This window comes from Malaclemys terrapin, chromosome 3 (genome assembly GCF_027887155.1).
Source record: "Malaclemys terrapin pileata isolate rMalTer1 chromosome 3, rMalTer1.hap1, whole genome shotgun sequence".
Taxonomy (NCBI): Eukaryota; Metazoa; Chordata; order Testudines; family Emydidae; genus Malaclemys; species Malaclemys terrapin.
Window position 1 is genome coordinate 88,007,708 of NC_071507.1, and position 26,934 is coordinate 88,034,641.

Below are 26,934 nucleotides of genomic sequence, written 5' to 3' on the forward strand. Positions count from 1 at the left end.
TCCACTGCTTTCCCCTCATCCACAGAGCCAGTTATCTCATCATAGAAGGCAATTAGGTAGTCAGGCATGACTTACCCTTGATGAATCCATGCTGACTGTTCCTGATCACTTTCCTCTCCTCTAAGTGCTTCAGAATTGATTCCTTGAGGACCTGCTCCATGGTTTTTCCAGGGACTGAAGTGAGGCTGACTGGCCTGTAGTTCCCCAGATCCTCCTCCTTTCCTTTTTTAAAGATGGGCACTACATTAGCCTTTTTCCAGTCATCTGGGACCTCCCCCGATCACCATGAGTTTTCAAAGATAATGGCCAATGGCTCTGTAATCACATCCACCAACTTCTTTAGCACCCTTGGATGCAGCGCATCTGTCCCCATGGACTTGTGCTCGTCCAGCTTTTCTAAATAGTCCTGAACCACTTCTTCCTCCACAGAGGGCTGGTCACCTCCTCCCCATGCTGTGCTGCCCAGTGCAGTAGGTTGGGAGCTGACCTTGGTTGTGAATGCAGAGGCAAATAAAGCATTGAGTACATGAGCTTTTTCCACATCCTCTGTCACTAGGTTGCCTCCTTCATTCAGTAAGGGGCCCACACTTTCCTTGACTTTCTTCTGGTTGCTAACATACCTGAAGAAATCCGTCTTGTTACTCTTAACGTCTCTTGCTAGCTGCAACTACAAGTGCGATTTGGCCTTCCTGATTTCACTCCTGCATGCCTGAGCAATATTTTTATACTCCTCCCTGGTCATTTGTCCAATCTTCCATTTCTTGTAAGCTTCTTTTTTGTGTTTAAGATCGGCAAGGATTTCACTGTTTAGCCAAGCTGGTCGCCTGCCATATTTACTATTCTTTCTACACATCGGGATTGTTTGTTCCTGCAACCTTTTTTAAAATACAGCCAGCTCTCCTGGACTCCTTTCCTCCTCATGTTATTCTCCCAGGGGATCCTGCCCATCAGTTCCCTTAGGGAGTCAAAGTCTGCTTTTCTGAAGTTCAGGGTCCGTATTCTGCTGCTCTCCTTTCTTCCTTGTGTCAGGATCCTGAACTCGACCATCTCATGGTCACTGCCTCCCAGGTTCCCATCCACTTTTGCTTCCCCTACTAATTCTTCCCGGTTTGTGAGCAGCAGGTCAAGAAGAGCTCTGCCCCTAGTGGGTTCCTCCAGCACTTGCACCAGGAAGTTGTCCCCTACACTTTCCAAAAACTTCCTGGATTGTCTGTGCACCGCTGTATTGCTCTCCCAGCAGATATCAGGGTGATTGAAGTCTCCCATGAGAACCAGGGCCTGCAATCTAGTAACTTCTGTTAGTTGCCAGAAGAAAGCCTTGTCCACCTCATCCCCCTGGTCTGGTGGTCTATAGCAGACTCCCACCACGACATCACCCTTGTTGCTCACACTTCTAAACTTAATCCAGAGACTCCCAGGTTTTTCTGCAGTTTCATACCGGAGCTCTGAGCAGTCATACTGCTCTCTTACATACAAAGCAACTCCCCCACCTTTTCTGCCCTGCCTGTCCTTCCTGAACAGTTTATATCCATCCATGACAATACTCCAGTCATGTGAGTTTATCCCACCACCTTTGTATTTGTCCTTTTTGAATTTAATCCTACGTAATACAGGCCATTTTTCCAGTTTGTCAAGGTCATATTAAGTTCTAATCCTGTCCTCCAAAGTGCTTATAAATTCTCCCACCTTGGTATTGTCTGCAAACTTTATAAGTATACTCTCTGTACCATTATCCAAATAATTTAAGAAGATATTGAATAGAACCAGGCCCAGGACGGATCCCTGTGAGATCCCCCTCAATGCATCCCTCCAGCTTGACTATGAACCATTGATATGTACTCTGAGTATGCTTTTCCAAACAATTGTGTACCTACCTTATATAAGGTTAATCTAGGCTGTATTTCCTTAGTTTGTTTATGAGACGGTCATGTGAGACAATATCTAAAGCCTTACTAAAGTCGAGATATATCACATCTACTGCTTTCCCACATCCACAAGGCTTGCTACCCTGTCAAAGAATGATAGTAGTTGGTTTGACATGATGTGTTCTTGACAAATCCACATTGATTGTTAATTATCACCCTATTTTCTTCTATGTGCTTACAAATGGATTGTTTGATTATTTGGTCCGTTATCTTTCCGGGACCGATGTTAAGCTGACTGGTTTATAATACCCTGTGTTGTTGTTATTCCCTTTTTTATAGATAGGTATTGTATTGTATTTACCCTTTTCCAGTCCTCTGGACTCTCTGCTGTCCTCCACAAGCTCTCAAAGATAATCACTAATTGCTCAGAGATTTCTTCAGCCAGTTCCTTAAGTAGTCTAGGATGTATTTCATTAGGTACTGCCAACTTGAAGACGTCTAACTTGTCTAAGTAATTCCTAACTTGTTCTTTCCTTATGTTAGCCTTGGATTCTACCCCATTTAAACTGATGTTCACTAAGTTAGTCGTCCGATCACTGGTTGCCTTTTTGGTGAAAACTGAAACAAAAAAGGCATTGAACTGTTATGCCATTGCTGCATTTTCTGTTTTTGTCTTTCCCTCCTCATTGAGTAATGGGTCTACCCTGTCCTGGGTCTTACTCTTGCTTCTCATGTATTTGTAAAATGTTTTCTTGTTACCCTTTATGCCCCTAGAAAGTTTAATCTTGTTTTGTGCTTTGAACTTTCTAATTTTGTCCCTACATGTTCATGTTTTTTTTTTTTTATATTAATCCTTTGTAATTTGACCTAGTTTCCACTTTTTATATGACTGTCTTTTGAATTTCAGGTAATTGAAGATCATCTGATGGTCTCTTACCATACATCCAATCTTTTCTACACATTGAGATAGTTTGGTCTTATGCCCTTAATCATGTCTCTGTAAAAAACTGCCAACTCCCCTGAACTCTTTTTCCCCTTAGACTTGCTTCCCAGGGGATCTTACCTACTAATTCTCTGAGTTTGCTAAAGCCTGCCTTCTTGAAGTCCATTGTCTTTCGTTTTTATGGTATGTTATTTATTATGTTATGAGAACACACTCTGTTGACATAATATAATGCATGGAAAATATATTTTAATGTGTGGTTCTGGTATGTAATATTCCTATTATTTTGACAGATACTGTATACAGTAGAGTACACTGAAAAGACATATATGTTTGGGTTTCACCATATGTTTGATGACAAATACAAATCACTGCAATGAAGCAGTCCAGAAAGAAGGGTTATTTTTAACAACTGTATTAATTCAGCTGGTCAGACCCTCGTTCTGTTTATTTCGTGCATGTAGCTCATGTATATATTTGATGCATAGAGCTGGATAGTGGTAATTCACTTTCATCCTTTATCAAATCAAAGATTTATAGACAGAAGGGATCTGATCCATCTCTCTATGTATGTTAAGAGTAATCTACTGAAATCAGTAATGCTACACTGGTGTAAAATTGATGTAAGTGAAAGGAGAGTCAGGTCCAAGATGTGAAAATGCCAATATGCAATATTAAAATGTATTCTCATCAAGTTATTTTATTAGATATTTATTAGAGTAAGATTTACTGAATTAAAAATTACATTAATAGCTCTTTCCTTTCTTTATTTACACTGTAATGTTAGAATATTAATAAGGAGGTTATATAGATAGACATAATACAGAGACCCAAATTAATTTAAAAGGTCAGTTTTGTCATAATGAACACCAGGCAAACAACAGTAACATTTATGTGGCTAAAAATGTCTTTTATTCCACTAATGAATAATTAAGGCATAGTTTACATTTTGGTATGTGTAGCTAGTGCACCAATTTTTTTTATTAGTTTGCAGCTCATAATATGTCCAAATACATTACAGTAGACGCCAAGGAATAAATGCCATGTGGGATTATAATTAATGGTGTCCCCCAGCCTTGCTCATCATTTCCAGTATTTCTATCTTGTGGTTCTAAAGACCTTCAAAGTAATTGAATCTTTTCTTTTTGTGATTGAACTCTGAAGAGGCTTTTTCAGTTCCCCTGTTTTCTATTATAACCATAAAATTAAAATTTATATCCCCAGGCCTGTAAGTTAGTAAAATTTCTTTAGACGCAAATTAAATATGAAGGCCTTCTAACTGGGAAGAAAGAGGAATTTGTTTCACTTTACTAATCAGGTCTAATTAGTGTAGGTTATCTTATAAAAGTGTGAACAGGGAAAGAAGATGGTGGTTGGTGCCATCAATTACATTTAAACTATATGTAACATTATTACCTATTATTTTGTATAGTTTTCATCTGAAAATGAGAGCCCACATTAAAGGCATTAAAAGTATTGCTGAAGAGCAGAAGTGTTCAACCTGTGGTCCCCCAGGTTCTAAACTGTGGCCCTCAAAGGTAATTGTGTTAAGAAGAAAATATGTATTTGATTATGAATTGAAAATGTGCTCCCTGAACCATACCCTATGACTTTTAATCTGAAGTGCTTGCATCAGCCCCAAACTACTGGTAGGAGGCAAGGGGAAGTACCTGGAAGAAAGAAATCTGTTGAGCAGAGCTTACTTTCTGTGCTAGTTGAGAACAATTCAGCTGTTTATTATTGGTACTGAGATAATTATTAGTACACGAGTATCTCAGTTTCCAGGCTAATTGCACCTCTGATCCTTCCTTCTCTCTTCAAGTGGATCCCTGTCAGGTCTTGAACCTCCAGCTGCCATCTTTCTTGGGGTGCAACCTTGCGATTTTCCTATTCAAACCAGGCTATAGTTCACTGGTACTAACCATGATTGTCTCAGCAGGTCTTAGGCTCAGATCCTGCAGTTCGTTCCCTCAAGGAGCAATGACAGCAGTAACCAGTGACCAAACAGCCTTCTTCAAACTAAGTATTATGTATTCAGAACAAAAACATTTAAGAGAAAGCAGGTCTTAAAACAATAAAGCTGTCTACTCTCTTGCTGATCTTTCCCTAAGGCTTACCATTCCCTGGATCTGGGAAAAGATCAGCCAACTCTTTCAAACTTCTTCACAAAGCCTTTCTCTGTGTCAACCCATCTGCCTAATAGCTCTCACAATTGACCTTCCCTTCCCCTGAGAAGGGCTTTTAAAACTATTTTCTGTCCTTTTGATTTGTAGTTCCCAGCCTCACAAAACCGCTGTGTCACTTTGGACTGGAGTCTGGAAGTATGCTATTGCCTTGTAATTGCACCCCTTCCTCCCCCACTGAAGTATTTGGTTGGAAGTTACTTATGTGGAGATCCATTGTGTTGCCTTCCTGCTTGTTCTTGCCATTTAAGCTAGATCAGAGCAAAACAGTCATATAACATAAGATACAATATCTTCCCCCACTGACCAGTTCACATACAGTGTCCATAAAATTGTTATTCTTAGTATTCTTTAGGGCTGTCGATTAATCGCAGTTAACTCATGCGATTAACTCAAAAATATTAATTGCAATTAAAATAATTAATTGTGATTAATCACAGTTTTAATCGCACTGTTAAACAATAGAATACCAATTGAAATTTATTAAATATTTTAGATATTTTTCTACATTTTCAAATATATTTATAATAAAAATAAATATAAAGTGAGCACTGTACACTTTGTATTCTGTGTTGTAATTGAAATCAATATATTTGAAATTGGGAAAAACATCCACAAATATTTATATAAATGGTATTCTATTATTGTTTAAGAGCATGCTTAATTTTGATTAATTTTTTTAAATCCCTTGACAGCCCTAGTATTCGTATATTATTATAGGGCATGTCCACAGCTGTCACAATGAGCATCGTCACCTGAGTATTACCTGTTCCTATTTCAGTTCTGTCACACAGGTTTGGATTAATGATTATTACAGAACTATCCAGGAATGTTAGTTTGACATCATTGTCTGAGGTAGGGCTTATTCACACAGGGACACACAGGAAAATTAATCTGAATTAACTAAAGGTGTGAATTTAAAGTGCATTAGTTAAACTGCATTAAACCCCTGTGTGGACAATTATTCAGAATTAAAATAGTCTTAAAACAGATTACCTTAATTCACAGACTAAGGCCACTTTAATTCTCAGTGAGTGTCCACACAGAGGTTTAATGCAGTTTAACTAATTCACTTTAAATTTGCACCTTTAGTTAATTCAGATTAATTTTCCTTCAGTTAATTTGGATTAATGTTTCCGGATTAGACAAGTGCTTAGATGTGAATCAGTTTTCACTTAGAAGTATTCAGCTTTCGTAAGGTAACTTTCAATTGTTATTATTTCGGATGATTGCTTCTCTCAGGTACATTTTCAGGCTTTGTGTGTTAAGACCTGTTTGCAATAGTGTAATAATACTTTACCTATGCTTTGGTACCAAAGACTGAAAAGGAGAACCCATTTTTTCTCTTTATTCATAGTGCTATTCACTTTATATACACAAAGGACATGATGAGATAAATGATTACACGATGTTCCTGAATCTTTTCAGTGTGAGCGATGGGGGACAGAACAAAAAAAAGAGTCTTCTCTGACTTTGAATTGTAAGTGTTCTGCAGAAAATGCTGGGGGTCTATTTAAAGTGAGGCTGGCTATTTGCCATTTATTTATTTAAGATCTTTATAAGGTGTCTATTGATAGGTATCTAAGCATAAGGTAAATAAGCACCCTGCATATTTAGATGATTGGATGATATTTTTTTAATTAGTATTTCATAGTAAATGTAAGTATCATTAATCCTCTATCACTCATTAGACTGAAAACAATTCAAGTAATTTCACTATCTTTAGCAGTGCTATGGATTTTCCTTTTGTTACTCATTTAAGAGTGTCCTCTTTTGTGTTGTCTGTGATACTGCTGAAAGGCTTAACTTTCATTCAGTATTGCTGCTAGCTTTCTATTTAAATGCTTTTTTCCTGTTTGATTCTTACCTGTTTAATTTTTTTAAATGCTTTCTTTGTTTTGTCATTTCTGTGATCAAGTTGATCAGGAGTTTTCCAGAACCTATATTTTGTGCAGTTTCTGGATGCTTTCAAAACTAATAATAAATGACAAGTGCACCATACCTTTCTTTCCAAAGTTCATACAAACTTCAGAAAGTGGGTGTGAGTGTGAAGGTGTGTGTGTGTGTGTGTATGTAGGTGTCAGTATAGATAAATCACTTATCTTACTGCCTCAGGAATAAAATGTAGCAGCTGTTGACAGCACACAGCAACCCAACATGATACTTTATAACAGGAAGTGAAAAAATAACATATCTGGTTGAAACTAAGGAGGGAATGGTCCCTCTCAGCGTAAAGATCCCACAGTGCAAAGGCATCTCCCTGAAAAGACAGTGGGACTCAAATCTGTTTCAAGCAACTGTATGGGGTCATCCTTATTGAGCTCAGATGCTCAGGCACATCAGTTTCCAGCTCTCTCAGTGCTATAGTGGAAAGCTGAGGCTTTGAAAAAGTAAATTTACAGTCCTAGCTCCTGACAGACACTATAGAAAGGAATACAGATCATAGGTAAGTTGAAGGTACAGCAATAGAGAAGACCAGTTTGCAAGTTGTAGCTGGAAAAAAATCCAAGATGCTGAGGTGAGGTCAGTATCTTCCCTCAGTTGCCTCAGAACACGCTGTGTGTTTCCCAACCACCACTATCTTCAGTTAGACTCCCAATTGGTGCCAGACTCTTTCAGTTTAGAAGCAAATGGCTACCTACAGTTTTGGTCTAAATGAGGTCACTGGATGTGTGACGGGTTGGATCACAGAAACCCCCTTGGGAGCTGCCACCCGATGTGCAAAGACTACCCCTGCTTCTGTTTTTCCTGCCAGCTCAGGACTCCAGCACCCTGTCTTGCTGAGCCAGACACTCCCGTCTGGCTCCAGACACAGACCCAGGGTCTGAATCACTTGTCCCAAAGCTGCAAGTTTACCTGAAAACAGCTCGCAGTAGCGTGCTTGTCTTTAGCACTCAGATGCCCAACTCCCAATGGGGTCTAAACCCAGATAAATCCGTTTTACCCTGCATAAAGTTTATGCAGGGCAAATTCATAAATTGTTCGCCCTCTATAACACTGATAGAGAGATATGCACAGTTGTTTGCTCCCCCAGGTATTAATACATACTCTGAGTGAATTACTAAATAGAAAGTGATTTTATTAAATACAGACGGTAGGATTTAAGTGGTTCAAAGTAGTAACAGACAGAACAAAGTAAGTCACAAGCAAAATAAAATAAAATGCGCAAATCTATGCCTAATCAAACTGAAGACAGATAATCTCACCCCCAGAGATGCTTCAGTAAGTTTTTCTCAGACTGGACACCTTCCAGGCCTGGGCACAATTCTTTCCCCTGGTGCAGCTCTTGTTGCAGCTCAGGTGGTAGCTAGGGGATTCTTCATGATGGCTTCTCTCCCTCTCTCTTCTCTTCCCCCCTTTATATATCTTTTGCATAAGGCGGGAACTCTTTGTCTCTCTGGGTTTCCACCCCCCCTCACTGGAAAAGCACCAGGTTAAAGATGGATTCCAGTTCAGGTGACATGATCACATGTCACTGCAAGACTTCATTACTCACTTGCCAGCACACACATATACAGGAAGACTCACAGGTAAATACAGCCATCTGCAGACAATGGGAGTCATCAAGATTCCAAACCATCATTAATGGTCCACACTTTACACAATTACAATAGGCCCTCAGAGTTACATTTTATATTTTTAGTTTTAGATACAAGAGTGGTACATTTATACAAATCAGATGATCATACTCAGTAGATTATAAGCTTTGTAATGATACCTTACAAGAGACCTTTTGCATGAAGCATATCCCAGTTACGTTACATTCACTTATTACCGTATTTTCTCTAAAACCAGCTCAGTTACATTATATTGACTTATTATTAAGTTTTTATAAAACCATATAGACTGCACAACGTCACAGGATGTTTACCAGAAGGGTTACTGTGTGGTACTGTGCAAGAATTATATGTACAATTTTGTTCCATTCCCAATCTCAGGCAGTCCATGGATATGCCAGGACATGAATGAAACCATACATCATCTACTTCAGATCAGATCTATATTCCCCATCAATGGCTGTTCCCCATCCTATTTCTAGCCGCATAGAATCAGGAACAGAGTAAGGCTCCATCTGATCAAGTTCTTAAAGGAGGCTTGTCTTCAGTTCCCATTTTATCATTCTACTTTGCATATGGTGGTAGATTGATGGGATTTTTTTTCAACTTCAATCATTACCATTTGATTTGATAAGTTCTCCCAAGGTGTCTTTCAGGATCATGGTTATAATTAATATTGGCTTTAAGGAAGAAGGATATTCACTCATGTCTTCTGGAAAATTCTGCATATTCAAGGCTCTTTACAAAGAGCCAAAATAAGCACAGAGACTGATACGTTTCTGAAGTATCTTGGATTCATGATAAACACCGACATATGTTGCCAATCACAGGTGTGAGCTGAGGATGAATCCTATTAGATACAAGGTCTCATCTCAGAAGAATATAAACAGAAGATGAAGATGGCCATAAAGGAAAACAAGTGGTGTCAAAGAATCAAAAATCCAGTTTTTAGTGAAGTCTGTTGGGAATGCTGATCTAATGCACAGACATGTTTCAATGACCTAGAGTTCACATAAACTCAGTCTAGGAATTCTTGTTATCCCCTCTCCCCCTCACTTTATCACATCCATTGGCAGAGGTTAAGGTCCCATTTTCTATTCTCCACTCCTTCAGCTTGTGAATTCAAAGAATCAGATTTTTTGAAGGGATCCACTCAGTGAACCAGGTAGAGTGATCCTTATGTCTGATGATTGCTGGGGATAATGGAGAGGACTGATTCATGTCCCCGTTCTGTCCAGGATAGCAGAAAGAGAGATAGCGGAGTGGATAGCAGAAAGAGAGAGAGCACAGCATCCATTTACTGAACACAGTGATTTATGGAGGTCTGAGAGCATTATTCCTTGCATTGAAAACAGACTTGTTCTGGTCATGAGTCAACATGTCTGATGAGATTTTGTTAACAAATTAGGAAGAACATGGGGAAAGAAAGAAAATCAACTCCTCATGTCCTAAGTGAAGCAGAGTTTCTTATCTCTATCTGCACCACCCATCAAAGACTTGCATAACAGATATTGGATTAAGCAGAGTAGAACCTGCATTCAGAAGTATCCTCATTCATTGTAAGTCAGTTTGATGGACTGACCTTTTTGCACATGGAAAAAGCAATAAAGCACACTGTGCTCTTTTCATGTGTCAGACATGGGATGCAAGATAATGGATAATCTCTTGCACAGCTGAGCAAGATCTCTGTTATATTACTTAACACCTATTCCACTACTCCCTAGGACAGGACCATACAGATGACAGGAAGGAGAGAGTTGCAATGATACTGTTTATATCTTTCTGAAGAGGCTATGGTTCTCAGGTCTGATGTACCTAGCATTGGACTTTCTGATGCCTCTATGTTACAGAGAAGGTCTCCTTTACAAAAAACAATCCTCAATCCAGCACCAGACAGTTTAAAATGGATACTTGGATGAAGTAATTATCACTCTCATGGGCCCTATAAAAAAGTCAGCCAATAGAATTTACTCTACTGTCTGAAACAAAGTGGACATTAAATAAGTGAAATAAAGAATTGAATTCCTCCATGAGGATTCTAATATGGGCCTATGAAAGGGTCCAAGCAAAAAGGTCAAGTCTCTGTTCTATAATGTTGTCAGCATGTTCAAAAAAAGAAAGTTTTTTGTACAAACCCTGACATTAAATGCTTCCTTGGGGCAACTGTCCTGCTTCCAGTCCCACAAGATTATAGAGCACAAACTTGGAACCTCATTCTGGAACTTATAGCACTACCTGAGTTGAACCGCTGTGACAGGTATCTTTATACTTTCTACCCATTAAGGTGATTTCCTGATAAATACTATCTCCAGTCAGATGTTGGGAGATTTCTTAGATGAGATCCAGTATTTTACTTTTAATTCACACAAGTAGTCCTCACAACTGTTATATCATTCATTCACAGAGTAAATTAAAGAAATATTCATTCTTCGATCAAGCATTAAAGTCCAATCTATAGGAGTACTGACCAGCTCAATGCAGAGAAGTCATGTCTCCTGTAATAGCTACTAGGTGCCACGTGACCATCAGTACATAAACTCACCAAAAAACTACATATTGGTCATCCAGTCTATAGCCATTTTTCAGAAGTCTTCTCTATTCCTCAATAGACAGGAGAAGATAGAGGAGTTGTAATTTACCTTATTTTAGATGTCCATATTTAAGTGATGATCATGCTTCCCACCCTGCAAGCACACTGCTGTGAAAATCCCATTTTCCCAAATTTCTAAATTGATATCTGTATGTCAATGAAAGAAATCACCAAATAGGACAATGAGAATCAAACATTGTAATACAGTATTTTATGCACTATAGCAGTGTATTAAAAGTAAGGGCCTTATCCTTCAAACTCTTACACAAACAGTCCTTATTTATTAAAGTCTCATTAAAGTCAGTGGAACTATTAATGTAAGGACTACTGGAACTCACCAGTGTAAGGTTTAGTAGTATTAGGACCCCCACATTACTTCAAACGTATGTTACTTAAAAATGTTTTAAAAAGACAATAGTACTTGAAATTCTGGAGCGCTGGGTATTTTTTTGCCTTTTTTTATAATATCAAGTTTCTAGTACAAGAGTTTCTTATTACAGAGCAGACCTGAAAGCTGTAATTGTTTTGTAACAAATTGTTTCCAGTGCTGTAGCCATGATGGTCCCAGGATACTAGAGAGACAAGGTGGGTGAGGTTATATCTTTTATTAGACCAGCTTCTGTTGGTGAAACAGACAAGCTTTCAAGCTTACACAGAACTCTTCTTCAGGGCTGGGAAAGGTACTCAGAGTGTATTTTCATTGATCACCAGTAAGCCATTAGCTGAAAGTGGCAAAGGTACATTCTCACTTTCAGATATTGGGATCCTGCAGTTTTTCCAATCTTGTTTCATAGGAAAGGAAGTTGGATGGATTTAAGTCAGGAATAGAAGATGGCCTTTTAAGACATATGCATTCTGAAATTCTTATCTAATTTTTGCCCATCCAGTGTCCATTTCATTTTTCAGCATCTGAGCTTTAGAAACTCTTCCTTTTCATTTTGACCTGTCCCTGTTGAAATTGGAACCATACTGGTTACAACCACATGTAAACATATTTTTTGCCATCAGAGTACTGCTATGGTTTCCTATAGCGCCATGGATAAGGATGATTTGTCTGAGACCCATGCTAGCCAAGTAATGTGTACTTCAACAAAGCTTATTTTAAAAAGGAATTTTTTAAAAGTATATTAAGAACAGAAATAATCTTAACAATGGTATTGGTCCATTAATAGATTGAAGTGGTTGAATTATCAACAATAATGTAGAAAAGGCTGAAGTGTTGAATAAATATTTCTGTTTTGTATTTGGAGAAAAAACAAGTGACATCATATGTCATGATGATATATGATGATGACACTCTTTCCATTCCACTAGTATCTCAAAAGAATGTTAGACAGTGGCTACTAAAGTTAGATATTTTTAAATCAGCAGTTCCAGATTACTTGCATCCACACGTTTTAAAGAGCTGGCTAAAGAGTTCACTGGACAGTTAATGTTGATTTTCAATAAGTCTTGGAACACCGGAGAAGTTCCAGAAGGAAGGAAGAAAGCTAATTTGTGCCAATATTTTGAAAGGGTAAATGGGATGACCTGGGTAATTATACGCCTGTAGTCTGACATCGATCTTGGGCAAGATAATGGAGTGGCTGCTGGGGACTTGATTAATAAAGTATTAACGCCAATTAACAAAACTTTAAGGAAAATAGATCCTGTGAAATTAACTTGATATCTTTTTTGATGAGGTTACAAGTTTGGTGGATAAAGGTAGTAGTGTTGATGTAATATACTTAGATTTTTGTAAGGGATTTGACTTGCTACCACATGACATTTTGATTAAAATATTAGAAAGATATAAAATTAACATCGCACAGATTACATGGATTAAAAACTGGCTAACTGATGGGTCTCCAAATATAATTGTAAATAGGGAATCATCGTTGAATGAGTGTGTTTTTAGGGGATCCATGGGTGAGAGTTCTTAGCCCTATGGTATTTAACATTTTTATCAATGACCTGGAAGGAAACATAAAATCATCACTGATAAAGTTTGCAGATGACACAAATATTGGGGGAATGATAAATAATGAAGAGGATAGGGCACTGATACAGAGGCATCTGGATCACTTGGTAAGCTGGTCACAAACAAGCAAACAATAGGCATTTTAATATGGCTAAATGTAAATATATACATTTAGGAACAAAGAATGTAGGACATACTTACACAATGGGAGACTCCTGTGAAAAAGTAGCTCTGAAAAAGATTTGCGGGTCATGGTGGATAATCAACTGAACATGAGCTCCCAGCGCGACATGGTAGCCAAAAGGGCTCATATGATCCTTAGATGCAAAAACAGAGGAATCTTAAGATTAGAGAGGTTATTTTACATCTGTATGCGGCATTGGTGTGACTGTTACTGGAATACTTTGTCCAGTTCTGGTGTCTGCAATTCCAGAAGGATGTTGATAAATTGGAGACAGTTCAGAGAAGAGCCACAACAATGATTAAAGGATTAGAAAACGTGTCTTAGAGTGATAAACCCATGGAGCTCAATCATTTTAGCTTTAAATAAAGAGAAGGTTAAGGAGTGACTTGATTATAGTCTATAATTACCTACATGAAGAACAAATATTTAATAATGGGCTCTTCAGTCTAGCAGAGAAAGATATAAGACAATATACAATGCCTGGAAGTTGAAACTAGACAAATTCAAACTGGAAATAAGGCATACATTTTTAACAGTGAGCGTAATTAACCATTGGAACAACTTATCTAGGGTTGTGGTGGATTTTCCATCACTGACAATTTTTAAATCAAGATTGAATGCTTTTCTGAAAGATCTGTTCTAGAAATTATTTTGGGGGAAGTTCTATGTCTTGTGTTATCCAAGAGGTCAGACTGGATGATTGCAATGATCCCTTTTGGCCTTGGAACCTATGAATCTATGGAAAAACACAGATGTATGTTAGCTTTCTCTCACACACAAAAACCATGAGTCCAAGATTCACTGATTAGGGAAACCACTCTAGAACTCTTTGAAAACAGGTTTCAAGCTAAAAGAACCTGAATAGTGGTGAAGAATTATTCTGTGAACTCACACTGATAGCCAGACCAACTAGGTTTCAGTAACTCCACTCAGTCACTTAAAAAACATCTCTCTCTGAGGCCATATCTGCACACAAAAGTTTAACTAAATAATTTTAATTACATCAGTATAACCCCATTGTACGATACATTTAAATTGGTTTCTGAACTGATTAAACTAAATAAGTGAAACTTTTGCATGAAAAAAAGGCCTGAGGCAAGAAAAAATAGAGGGAAGGATAGGAGGCCCTTCAGGGAAAAATCTTCCCATCACACTTGGGAGGGAGTTTGGGAGCTAAAGTTTATAAGCCTGATTGTCAAATACTTGTCACATGTAGGGCCAAATTCCCTATTGGTATAAATTGAAAAAAAAAAAATTAAAGTCAGTGGAGCTGAGCTCACTTACATCTGCAGATCATTGACCCACAGTGCGTACTATCACGAGTAATCCATTTGAAGTAAATGGGGGTACTCAGATTTAAGCCTGGTACTCAGTAGAAAGTGTAGTATCAGATCTTTGTAACTATAGTTTTGAGTCAGGAGTTTGAAGTTTAAATATCAAGACAGACCCCTCCCAGCCTCCAAAAGGATGGTGAGTTTGGACAATAGTCATTGTGTGCATGCTGCGTTAGGAACAGGGTGCGAACACCACCTGCTTACACTTTCTTAGTAGCAACTGTTCAAGTATGTTTCCATTGCCTTCTTACCAGGAGAGAATTTGGCTCACAGACTTTAACAGTCTAGTCTGTAGATCTTTTTATTTGTACAAATAATATTAATAATTACATTAAAATATTATTTTCTGTTATTCCTTTTTAAGTCCTTTTCCTCTTTTGATTGATGCAATAATTTGAAGGAGACAAATTGGCAAAACAAGTCTTAACCTATACAGTTACACCAGAAACCAACATTGAGAGGAATTGATATCAGTGGAGCTGCTCCAAAGCTAGAAGAGCATATACTGTTTACAGGCCACACAGTCAGCTAGAAAGCCATGGGTTGTTTTTTATGTATGGTGAAACTTCTGCAAAATAAAATAAACTCACCCTCTATCCTGTGGAATAGATAGTACCCTTAAATATATGAAAGCAATTACATTAATAGGGAATTGCATGAAATGAAGGGAAAATTAACTGCCCTCTCACTATGTACTTGGCTGTTGTACACATGGGAACCAATTAACTACAATAAAGCTATACCATTAAAATGAAAACCCAAATGAACTGCATAATAAAAAAGATAAATTTCAAAGAAATCCTGGAAACACCTTTTGTCTTCAAAGAACTTCTAAAAGCAAATATCATGCATATTCATAAACCTGAAAATCACCTACTACATGAAATACAGGTAAATATAAAATTCTTATCACCTTTAATGGGAGAAGTATCCCTGGCTAAATAGTAGCTTGAGTAGCAATTAAATGAACAATTAAGGAACTGAGGGTGAGGGCTCAATATGTGGAAAAAATCATGCATGTGAAACAAAGTGTTGTTGTTAACAAGTTTTTATTGTTGCCTTTTTCATAGATTCACAGAAGTGAGAACTGGGAAAATATATCAGAGCAAACATTTTCCATGCTTTATGTTTTCCACTTTTTTGTCTGATATAGTTAAAAAGGTCCCAACCCAATGGATCTTCCATTAGTTGGCCTTGAAAACCGTTCTAGAGCCTAAGAGATCTTCCCATCTGGAAGTTTTTCCTGATATTCAGACATATTTCCTATTCTTGTTATAGCCCCAAGGTCTAAATAATTCCTCTATATCTTTTCTGTTTAAAGCTCTGATTCCGCTAAGCATATTAACACATGCTTAGCTTTAAGCACATGAGTGGTCCCACTGACTCTAAAGTTTGTGGACCAGCTTCTCTGCTAGCATCACTTGCTGAAAGCAATGGAATGTTCTAAGTTACTGTAAGCAGATGGTGTTCCCACACTGTTCTTAATAACACTTGTACAAACTCACCATCCTTCCCAGGGTCTGCCTTATACATAGATTACTTTAAACCAAAGCCAAGACTGTACCTTTTTACTTCTTTTAATCTTTCCTAATAATTTCAAATCCTCCAGCCCCATGCTAATTTTTGTTGCTTTTCTCTAAACTATTTCTAATTTGTCAAGATTTTTCTGCTAATGTGTGTTCCAGAACTGAATGCAACACATGACTACATGTTTAATTCTCACACTGAAAATGCTGGTTACTCTCATATCAAGGCAGTACCCTTTAAACAAAAACAAAGCAGATAAGATACTTTTAATTAATGCCAACATTAGCCGCACCTCTCAATGATAGTTTGAAGTTAATGTATGATTTGTCTTGAAAACTAAAGCTAGAATAGGAAGATCAATTCACAGTTTGTATACTTCACCAGTTACACAACCACAGCCGATTGCATATCTTCCTGACAAAAACTGTGCACATAATAGACACACGAATCTGTAGTGAAAAGTTGTCTGTTGGACTACAAACTTTAGTTTTTAGGTTCTTAGCTGTCTTCCATTGGGAATAGGAACCACATGGAAATTGACTGATTTAAGCTATTGAATGCTGATGATAGACATAGAATTCTTTGCAATATTCATCTTGTCTTCATAGATGACATTGTATCATTAGCCAGCATGCTAAATTGATAAAGCAGCACTGAAGACTAGGACCTAGAAAAAAATGATTAACATTTTAACAAGAAACTCATTCTTCTTAATTTTCTTAATTAAATATGTTTAATAGAAAGAAAAAAGCCATATCAGAAATTATGGCCACTAAGTATATCCAAAGGTTATAATGAATAGTATCAGTGAGCCAAGCACATTTTTTTAACAGGGTTTATGGGTCTATTCTTACTAGAACTTATACAAGAATATAAGTATTTACATTTCCAAAGGTCAGAGATGTCACCTTCTGGGAGATTTCTTTCGGACAGTATAATGGGGGTAACATTGCAATGAATAACTATCACAATACCCAGTTCTGAAATGAAATTTACTAGAAATAAAATGTTATGCAAACGCTTCTTCGCTTTGAACATAACTTCATTACATTTATCATAAAAATCTCTCTGCCAATGAAAGCAACACAATCTCATTTAGTTATGGCAGAAGAACAATTTTGCACTCACATCATTTACTCTTAGTTTTGTGAGTACAATTAACCTGGCAAAATGCTATGAATTAGTGTTAGGAAATATCCAAGTCCTCCCTCCTAATGGCAGTTATAAGAAAAGAAATAATTTTGAAGATAAAATTAAATATGTGTATTTCTTATTCTTAATGAGAACAGTAATATGAGTTCAGCAACAAAAGGAATATCTGTAGTTTAAAGAAACCTTAAATTACACTCCTGACACTTTTATAGTGTTGCAGTAAGAATATTCAGTGTGTTTAGAAGTAGAAAATGAATTTTCTAAAGCAGAAACTTCAGTAGTTCAGTCACATCTCCAGGGATTCTGAAAGAAATTCTTCTGTCATTCTATGTGTTTCTGCCACTCGCTAGTCCACTAATGTTTGGCTTCCTTTGCAAACATTAAAATAAACTGTGCTTACCATAGGAAACTTGCCATCTAGGGGGAAAAAGGCAAACAATATCCTTAATGGTTTTTTTACATCCACAAAAGAGTTTTGATGCTTCAGTAAAGATAGCTTATAGTTAAGGCTACGTTTTAGTCACAGGGATTTTTAGTAAAAGTTATGGACAGGACATGGGCAGTAAACAAAAATTCATAGCTGTGACCTGTCCATGACTTTTACTATATACCCCTAACTCAAACTTGGGGTCCTCTGGAGGGGGGTGACGCGGGTGCTGGGAGCGGTGGCCCGGGGCCCCTGCTGGTGCTGGGGGGCAGGACGGGGTGGGCAGCGGCGTGCGGCCCGGAACCCCTGCTAGTGCTGGTGTGTGTGGGGGGGGGTGTGTGTGCGGGCAGTGGCACACAGCTTGGCACCCATGCTGGGGTGGGCCATGGGCTCATGGCATGTGACCCAGGACCCCCACTGGTGCTGGGAAGGGAAGGTTGGCAGGGCTGGCAGGCTCCCTACCTGGCTCCGATCAGCATGTCCCTGCAACTCCTAGGGACAAGGGCGGCCAGGGGTGTTCCGCGTGCTGTTCCCACAAGCGCCGGCTCCACAGCTCCCATTGGCTGGGAACCGCAGCCAATGGGAGCTGCAGGGGCAGCGCCTGTGGTTGCAGGCAGTGCGCGGAGTCCCCTGGCCTCTCTGCCTAGGAGCTGCAGTGACATGCCAATGGGAGCCGGGAAGGCCTATACCCCCCCTAGAGATAAGCACTGCCCCACATCTCAACCCCCAGCCCTGAGTCCCCTCCCCCACATCCAAACTGCTGCTGGCCCAGGGGCTGCCTGAGCCAGCACTGGCTGCTGCAGTAGTCATGGAGGTCACGGAAGTCATGGAATCCGTGACAGACACGCAGCCTTAATTATAGTCTGGAAATACTTAGATTTATTTCCTATCGCACAGAATTCTAGCTGGTTCTTTGGGCTCCTTCATGATTCCATTTTGCACATTCAAGAGGGGAACAGGGAATTTGTTTGTGTTGTAATTGTTAATACTGAAATAAGTGTTGGGATATACATTCTGACTCTTATGTCCATCCTTCAGTTTTCTCTACTCTCATAGATTTTGCTGCATCCAGACTAGTAGGATTTAGAAAATAATGCTGATCCAGAAACCCACTTCTACAAAAAAACCCCCAAAACAACAGACCCACACACAAACAAAAAATGTCTATATTAACAATACTGATAGAATCCAGGATTCCAGGCACTCTGGTATGTTTGATAAGTGGTCTTTTTTTGATTACTTAAGGTTCACTTAAGTTATTTCTGTAGCTGGTGAAAATCATACAGTAGTGAAACATGAACATCTGTAGAAAATATTGCTATTGTGAGAAAGTTTTGAATCCATCTTGTTAAGTTAGCATTTATAGATTAAAGGACTTTTTGCACATTAACAAGTCTTTTGTTAATGTCCATATGACTTGTAATAACATAAAACAAGTTTCTTACATTTAGAATCCTTAAGTGGTTCCACTTTGGAGCAGGCCTCAGAGTCTCATGTCATAGTGTTAACTGGAGGTACAATAAACTGGATAGCAAAGTGTTTCTGAGTCGTAGAAGATCATTGCTTAGGCACATCTTCAATCTACAGATCAGTTAGTCTAATTGTTTAAAATATTTTCTTCAAAATAGTCCCTGCATTTGAAGTAAGCTATAAATAAACAGTAAAAAGCCAAACTGACATTTATTTCACCCCTGCACTCCTCATTAGCATCCTCTCCGACTACTGCTCTAAAAATCTCAGCTTGCTTATTGGCTGTCCAAACTGTCTTAGGATCCAGGAGCCCACCCATGTACTTTTACAGGCATGCAGGGCCACACATTTTTGCTCTGTGAAAGGAAAAACCCACATGGGGAATTTTGTTGAGGTTCCTATTTGGAGTTTTCTACATTTTTTTTGAGGGGAAGAGGGTGCAATGAGGATAAAGGTTTTACTTCGCTAATGAAGGACCACCAGCGTGTTAGGCCACTCAAATCCACAGATCTTAAAGGATCTGCTAGAAGCCAGCACTAGACCTGGCCTCCAGCTCTATGGAAATACAGTTCCAATGGAGCCCTTGAAGAGTAATTGTGAAAGGAACAGGATCAATAGTATCATAGTCCACTGAACATGTATAGCAAAACTGCTTCCAACTCCCCTGCCATTGTTCTTCAGCTATGAATTTTGGGGACTATTTCTCGAGGGTATCAATTAAGGGAAAACACTTAAGAATATGCCAGTGTCCATCACCATTCAGCATAGCACTGAAGCATGTGCCTAAGTACTGTTGGCTTCAAGTCAAGCATGTGTTTAAGTGCAGTCGTGAATAGAAATGTTTTCCTAAACTCTGGGGTATCTGTGAGAGGGTAGTTCATTCTCCATATCCATTCAGTGTTGAGATTGCCAGTAAGTGAGGTTTTTGAGAACAGTTTTCCAGTAGGAGCTGAACTGAGATTAATTTTTTAAAATTAGACAAAAATCTCCAGCAGTAATGTTTGGTCACTACCAAGCTGGACCACATTGGTACCTTTTTATCTAGAGGAGAAAAGCTCTGTATCACATTACCAAAAACGTGAGAACTGGGAGTGGGGAGGAGGAGGAGAGGAGGAATCAGTAAAGAGATAAGGTGTTACAGAGCTTCCAAGAAATTGTCAGAATAAATACTGAAAATAAATGCATTCTAATTTTTGAAAAATAACTAATATTTTTAAGTATAATTAGCTTTGTGCATAGCCACTTCTTAGCTAGGCCAGTAGAAGAACATCTGTTTTCAATTAAAGATGGCTTTCAGTTTTAAATGGTCCTGTGGCATACAAAATTGCTGAAAAAAAAATGATACCCTAGAGCTGCATATATTCCTGTAAGGCTAAGCAAACATGCTGAGCAAACATTACATGTAAGGCTCTGAGGAGATAAATTAATACTGCCCTGAGATGTCATTTTTATCAAGTGATTTTTTTTCTACAGGGAAACGGCTTTAATTTATACTGTGATCATCTGGAAGGAATTAAGAAAACAAGAATGAGAGCATGTAATAGGCAAATGTGACCAAAAATATGCAATACGAGAGTTTGTTATCACAACTCGGCAGTTAAGTGAACTGGCTCCTCTGCTATATATTTACAAGTATAATGTAATGCTCAAAACCTAATGTAATAGAAAAACGTTAGGTATTTTTTAATCCTCCACTGCAGACTGTTTTGTGCAGTAGCCTAAAAAATCTTGTTAGCTTTATTTTGTTGGACTAGGAATTTTCTTAAAGGTTTTCCCCCTTATGCTCAGAATCTATTATTACTCACTTCACCCCTTGAAATCTGACTATAGGGCTCAAGGATGGTTATAGTGATAAAACTAAAATATGTCTTCTAGCATTTTACAATACAATGCAGTATTACTTTATATAGTACTTTTCATTAAACTGTATCCCCAAACCCTTTCAATATCACAAATTACAAACTAGTGAACAGTATATGCTATAAATCACCCCACTCCACTCGCAAGAAGACTTGTGCAATTCATTGTATTGTGAACAAATCAAGCATTCATTATGTAAGGGCGAGATCATTTTTATACATTAAACAGGCATGGCGTGTATTTCGATAGAGCTAACGTCTGGCATGCAGCTTTCAACAATGAAAGGTGACAGCATATCTGCTTCTGTGAAATAATTAGCACATTCATCAGGTCATATTAAGCAATTGCAAATTGTTTTTCATGGGGAAGATTCTTTTTTCATTCATATAACTGAGAATCGGCAAACTTATAAATTACAAAGACAGCAGAAAACGCTGGGTACCAGCCAAATTAGGAACTAAACATTTCTACAGAAAAGTAAAACAATAGTAAAATGGGGAAGCATTAATAACAAAACTAAAGCATGATAGCTGTATTGTCAGGGTGCATTTGAAATCTAGCATGAAAATGACATTGCTATAAGACAAAAAATGGTCAAATGTAAAGTCATAATGTTAGCCTTATGGCCATGCGTATGGTCCTTTCAAGAAGTGTATTTGCAATTGTATTGATGGGTTTATCCCTGAAGGTCCAGCCATTGCTACACTTCATTTGAGTTTTATGAAGTCTAATTTTCCTGGTCATAGGATAAGAAGGAGAGAAGAGGGAACAGAAGAAAAAAAAATTAGGAAAATATATATTAAATAAAAGCTTTAATACACTGCCAAAACTGTAGATTAAAATCAGTTAAATAAATTTAATACAAACCACTCTGTTATTTACAGCCTAAATTAAAGTCTGTCTTAGGTTTCACCCCCACTCTGAATTTTAGAGTAAAGATATGGGGACCTGCATGTGAACCCCTAAGCTCAATTAACAGCTTAGATATGGTCTGGCTGCCACCACCCAAATAGTTTGAGTCATTTGGGAAACTCTGTCTTCCCCCCTAAAACCTTTCTCTCCCTGGGTAGCCTTGAGAGACATATTCACCAATTTTCTGGTGAACACCGATCCAGACCCTTGGATCTTAACACAAGGAGAATTTAACCATGCCTCCCTCTTTCCCCCCACCAATTCCTGGTGAGTCCAGACCCAATCCCCTTGGATCTTAAAAACAGGGAAAAAAACAATCAAGTTCTTAAAAATTAGACTTTTAATTAAAGAAAAGAAAGGTAAAAGAAAACCCTCTGGGAGAGATTAACATACCAGCTACTCTCACAGACAACAGATTCAAAACACAGAGGATGTTCCCCTGGGCAAAATTTAGTTACACCCAATTTGATTATTCCCCTAATTGCAAGACAAGTTACAAAAAGAAAATAAACAAAACCTATTTATTCCTTTTCTAATACTCACTACTCTGATAAGAACTGATTCCTTGATCTTTTCCACTCCGGCTGAAACTGAAACTGACCCAGACAAAGGGAACTTCCCTCCTTCCTTTTGAAACATTTTGTCCCCCCATTAGTTCTTCTGGTCAGGTGTCAGCTAGGCTAGGTGAACTTCTTAACCCTTTACAGGTAAAAGAGGTATTAACCCTTAACTATCTGTTTATGACAAAGTCTGATCTTTTTTTCTAGTTTTTGGGGCAGATCCTCAGCTAGTGCAAACTGGAACAGCTCTAATGAAGTCAATTGATCTACACTAATTTACAGCACTTGAGGATATGGCTCTTTGTATTTTAGGGCTTGTCTTCACTGAAGTATTAGCTTAAGGTATAACTCAAGTGTTGCCGCTAATCTGACCCCTATCCACATATACAAATCTCTAGCTTGAGTAAAGTGATGTTTTGAACTCAAGATAGCTGGCCCTTCAGAGGATGTTGGTTTAAGCCAAAGGTGGGCAAACTACAGCCTGCGGGCTGGATCCAGCTCATCAGGGCTTTGGATCTGGCCTGCAGGATTGCCACCCCTGTGGTGTCATGGGGCTAAGGCAGGCTCCCTGCCTGCCCAAGCCTCGCACCACTCCCAAAAGCGGCCAGCACCACATCCCTGTGGCCCCTGGGGGAGGGGTGGGACAGAGATCTCTGCGCACTGCCCTCGCCTGCTGGCACCACCCCCTGCAGCTGCAGGTATGTGGTGCCGACCATTTCCAGGAGCGGCACAGGGCCCAGGCAGGCCTGTGGCGCATTGCTGCCACCCCGTTGTCACTCAAGGTAAGTGGCGCCAGGCCAGAGCCCGCACCCTCTCCTTCACCCCGCACCCCAACACCCTGCTGCACCCTGCACCCCTCCTGCACCCCAATTCCCTGCCCGGAGCGCCCTGCACCCCTCCTACCCCCTGCCCCGAGCCCCCTCCCCGCACCCCAACCCCTTGCCCTGAGCTCCTTCCTGCACACCACACCCCCACCCACACCCCGCACTCTCTCCCATGACCCCAACCCCCTGCCGCAGCCCTACATTCATGGCACTGCATGCAATTTCCCCACGCAGATGTGGCCCTTGGGCCAAAAAGTTTGTCCATCCCCTGGTTTAAGCTCTACTGATACTCAAACTAGTAATACAGTGGGGATGCAGCAATTCTGTGCTGCCAGTACAATACCACCCACCCACCTCAACTGGTGGAAAACTTGATGAAACAGGCGGTGATTGGGACAGCCCCAGTAGAAAGTGAGAGGAGAGCACTAGCTGGGGTAGCCCCTCTGCCTCCAGAGGCTTTATCCATTCATTGGTGAGCCAGCAGTTGTTCCTTCACTCTCCTCTTTCATTTGTTTAAACCCTAGCCCAAGCCGTGCGGAGGCTCTTTCTGTTCTATTTATGGCCCATTCCCCCTCCCCCTGCCTTGTAATTGTAGTTTCAGAGCTGTGTCTTGGAGATGCTGTCAGTTTGACTGATTGCCTGTTTGTGGGGGTCAGGAAGGATTTTTTTCTTCCCATTGGGGCCAAATTGGCATAGGCTTTGTGGGTTTTTTTGCCTTCCTCACAGCATCTTGGAGACAGAGTTAAATAGGAATAGGATTTAGTAATTCGTGGTAGTAGTTGGTAGGAGTGTTAGTTCGTCGCAACTTGCAGACAGCTTCCAGTGTAGTTAAAAGGCTAAAAGGAATAGTTCCTAGAAGTAAAAGATCTGGGATTTTGCTGATGGGTCTTGTGCTCAGGAGATAGGGGGAGACATTGTGGCCTTCACAGGCCAGGGGCCCCTCCTTTAGTACCCTCTATCCCCCTCATGGGATGGGAGTGGTAGGATTCAGAAGTGCAAGCTGAGTCCTAGGGGTGGGTGTGGAGAGTCTACCTTGAGTTATGGGTTATGTGGTAGGAGCCCTGTAACCTCTGCACTGGAACCACTTAAAATGCCTGGTATGTGAGAGTTTGGGTGACAGCCTGGGTCCTGCCCCTCCCATGTGTTAAATTTTGTGGCCTGCTGCTTAAAATCCAAATCTCATTCCAGATCAATCACTCTGTGCAGTGTTATCTTGCAGTGTGGATAATCTCACTTGAGTTAGCCTAACTCAAGAGGAGTTCATTTGAATGTAGATTACTTGAGCTAATTTTACCATGAAGACATACTTTTACTTTTCTCAGTCTCTACATTGTATGGAACTAGGGTTGCCAATTTTGGTTGGATGTATTGCTGGAGATTTCATCACATGACATAATCTTTAATTAAAGATTAATCTTTAATTCCTGGAGACTCCAGGCCAATCCTGGAGGATTGGCAACCGTGTATGGAACACAGAATATTTTGGTCCCACTCTATGGGAAGTAAATCTTTCTATTCTTTCTTCTTTAAGAAGTAGCTCTAAATTATTGTACACATATATTTTGTTGCACATAATATAGTTAAATTTGTAATATATTTTAAGCCAAAATCTTTAAAAAATGCTTCTTATGAGCACTGTTACTTCTCTAATTTGCTAGAGTTTCTGTTTCTTATAAAGATTGTCTCAAACTAAATCCGTTGTTCAAACAGGTCCTGAATTTTGGCAGGGAAGGAATAATTACACCATCATCTGCATTGCCACACTGTGTAGACAAGCCTTGTGTTTTAGAACTCTCAAAGTGAATAGGTGGGAAATTCAAATCTCAAAATGATATTTTGCCTGGTAATTCACTATCTGGATTTGTAACAATCCAGAAACCCATCCAGAACTGTGATAAAGTAGGAGTATGTAGGATTACGATACTTGTTTTGTTTATATTTATTCAGCTTTTCCTCTTACACATAATTGCCATAGAGGGTCTTCACTAGAGAGAGGAAAAACAAAGGAGTACAGATGAGAAAGGAGTTGGCATCTACCCATCGATGTTCTTCTTCACAGATAAATCCCAGAGGGTAATCAGTCTGCTCTGATCATCCTGAATTTAAAAAAATATATATTTTTCACATCAGAAATAAGTTTTTGATACACAAAGAGTTTTCTGATTAGGTGTGTTTAATAAAATTGAGGGAAAGGTAAATTTAAATAATTAGCTGAAGGCCTCCTTTCTGGAAGCTAGGTTATATATTTTCAAAATGAAAGTGCATTAATCATACCCTTAAAATTTTAAAATCTTTGACAATACTAAAACATGTTGATGTTTACACACATCTAAGAATGTTCATTTTTGTACTAAATGGGAAGATGCTCAACTCTGGGATTAATTTAAAACAAATTATTTTAAATTGTTGTGTTCAAGTTAGCACTTTTGGCAACCTAGGAAATTAGTGATAGAAATTAATTTAACAGAACATCACAGCTGTTTCAATGAGAAATATTTCTAGCATGTCCGAGATAAAGAAGCCTGTTGTTTAACTGTGATGATATTTACAGGGTTAATACCAAAAGGGCATCTGAAAGATCATTGATCTCTAGCGTGATGATTTGTTTCTTGTTTCATACATGTATGAAGGAGAAATATAGAGTATATATTTGGTGTCCCTAGCCTCTGTTTGCCAGAAGCTGGGAATGAGCAACTGGGGATGGATCACTTGATGATTACCTGTTCTGTTCATTCCCTCTGGGGCACCTGGCACTGGCCACTGTCGGAAGACAGGATACTGGGCTAGATGGATCTTTGGTCTGACCCAGTAGGGCCGTTCTTATGTTCGTATATGTATACTGTGAATAAGCAAAGCAAAGTAATTTATTCTCAACTTTTGGCATTGTAGATCTGAATTTGCATAATTACTTGCTAATCAAAGAGTAGAACTTCAAGGCTCTTTTGGACAGGAGGGTGGTTAAAAGAGGATTTTACTCATTCTTTTAGTTTTGTCTAGTTGGCAAAAATGCCTCAGCTGTGCTTTGTAAGTGATTGTAGTTTCCATAATTGATAGTTATGTTACAGTTCTTATATTGCAAAAGCAATAATTAAGATTTAAACTGTAATACATGAATGGTGAAGTATTGTTAGAAGCAGATGCCCCAAATTAGACATGGCTCCTACAGAATAGATCATTAAAACATGCTAATTGCTTTCTGTATCAAAAATCATTCTTGCACCATTTTAATGCCTGTCAGTTTGTATGCCCAGGGTTGCATTGCTATAACCGAACACATGAAAATATTGATGCAGATATAATTGTTTTAATAACTTCAACTTCATGTTTTAAAAGCATCTAAATGTATACAAGCATAGTTTTTTTTTAACCATATTTTTGTTTGAATAGATATCTCTGTTTTGTAGAATCTACACTTAGACAATTCTAGGAATCCTTTGCAGTTCAGTCCATTAAACATTTTGAATACTAAATTCTTTGTCTCTGGTAAAATTAAAAACGTGAAAGAGAGGAACAATTCTCAGGAGAAAACACACTCCAGTTAATAATAACCAGCAGCTGTAAAATTGGTACAGCGATTTGTAGATAA

At 38.8% G+C, this 26,934-nt stretch overlaps 1 protein-coding gene and 1 long non-coding RNA gene across 3 annotated transcripts in view; one reads left to right on the top strand and one right to left on the bottom strand.

The window, feature by feature from the left end:
* Nucleotides 1-26,934, top strand: part of PRKN (parkin RBR E3 ubiquitin protein ligase) — a 1,227,966-nt gene that overhangs the window by 91,832 nt on the left and 1,109,200 nt on the right. The window lies entirely within an intron of this gene.
* On the bottom strand, nt 21,200-22,597 carry LOC128834711 (uncharacterized). The gene is made up of 2 exons (XR_008444474.1): nt 22,508-22,597; nt 21,200-21,788 (listed from the first exon to the last, which is right to left on the bottom strand). It is a non-coding gene; the product is annotated as an uncharacterized LOC128834711 (long non-coding RNA).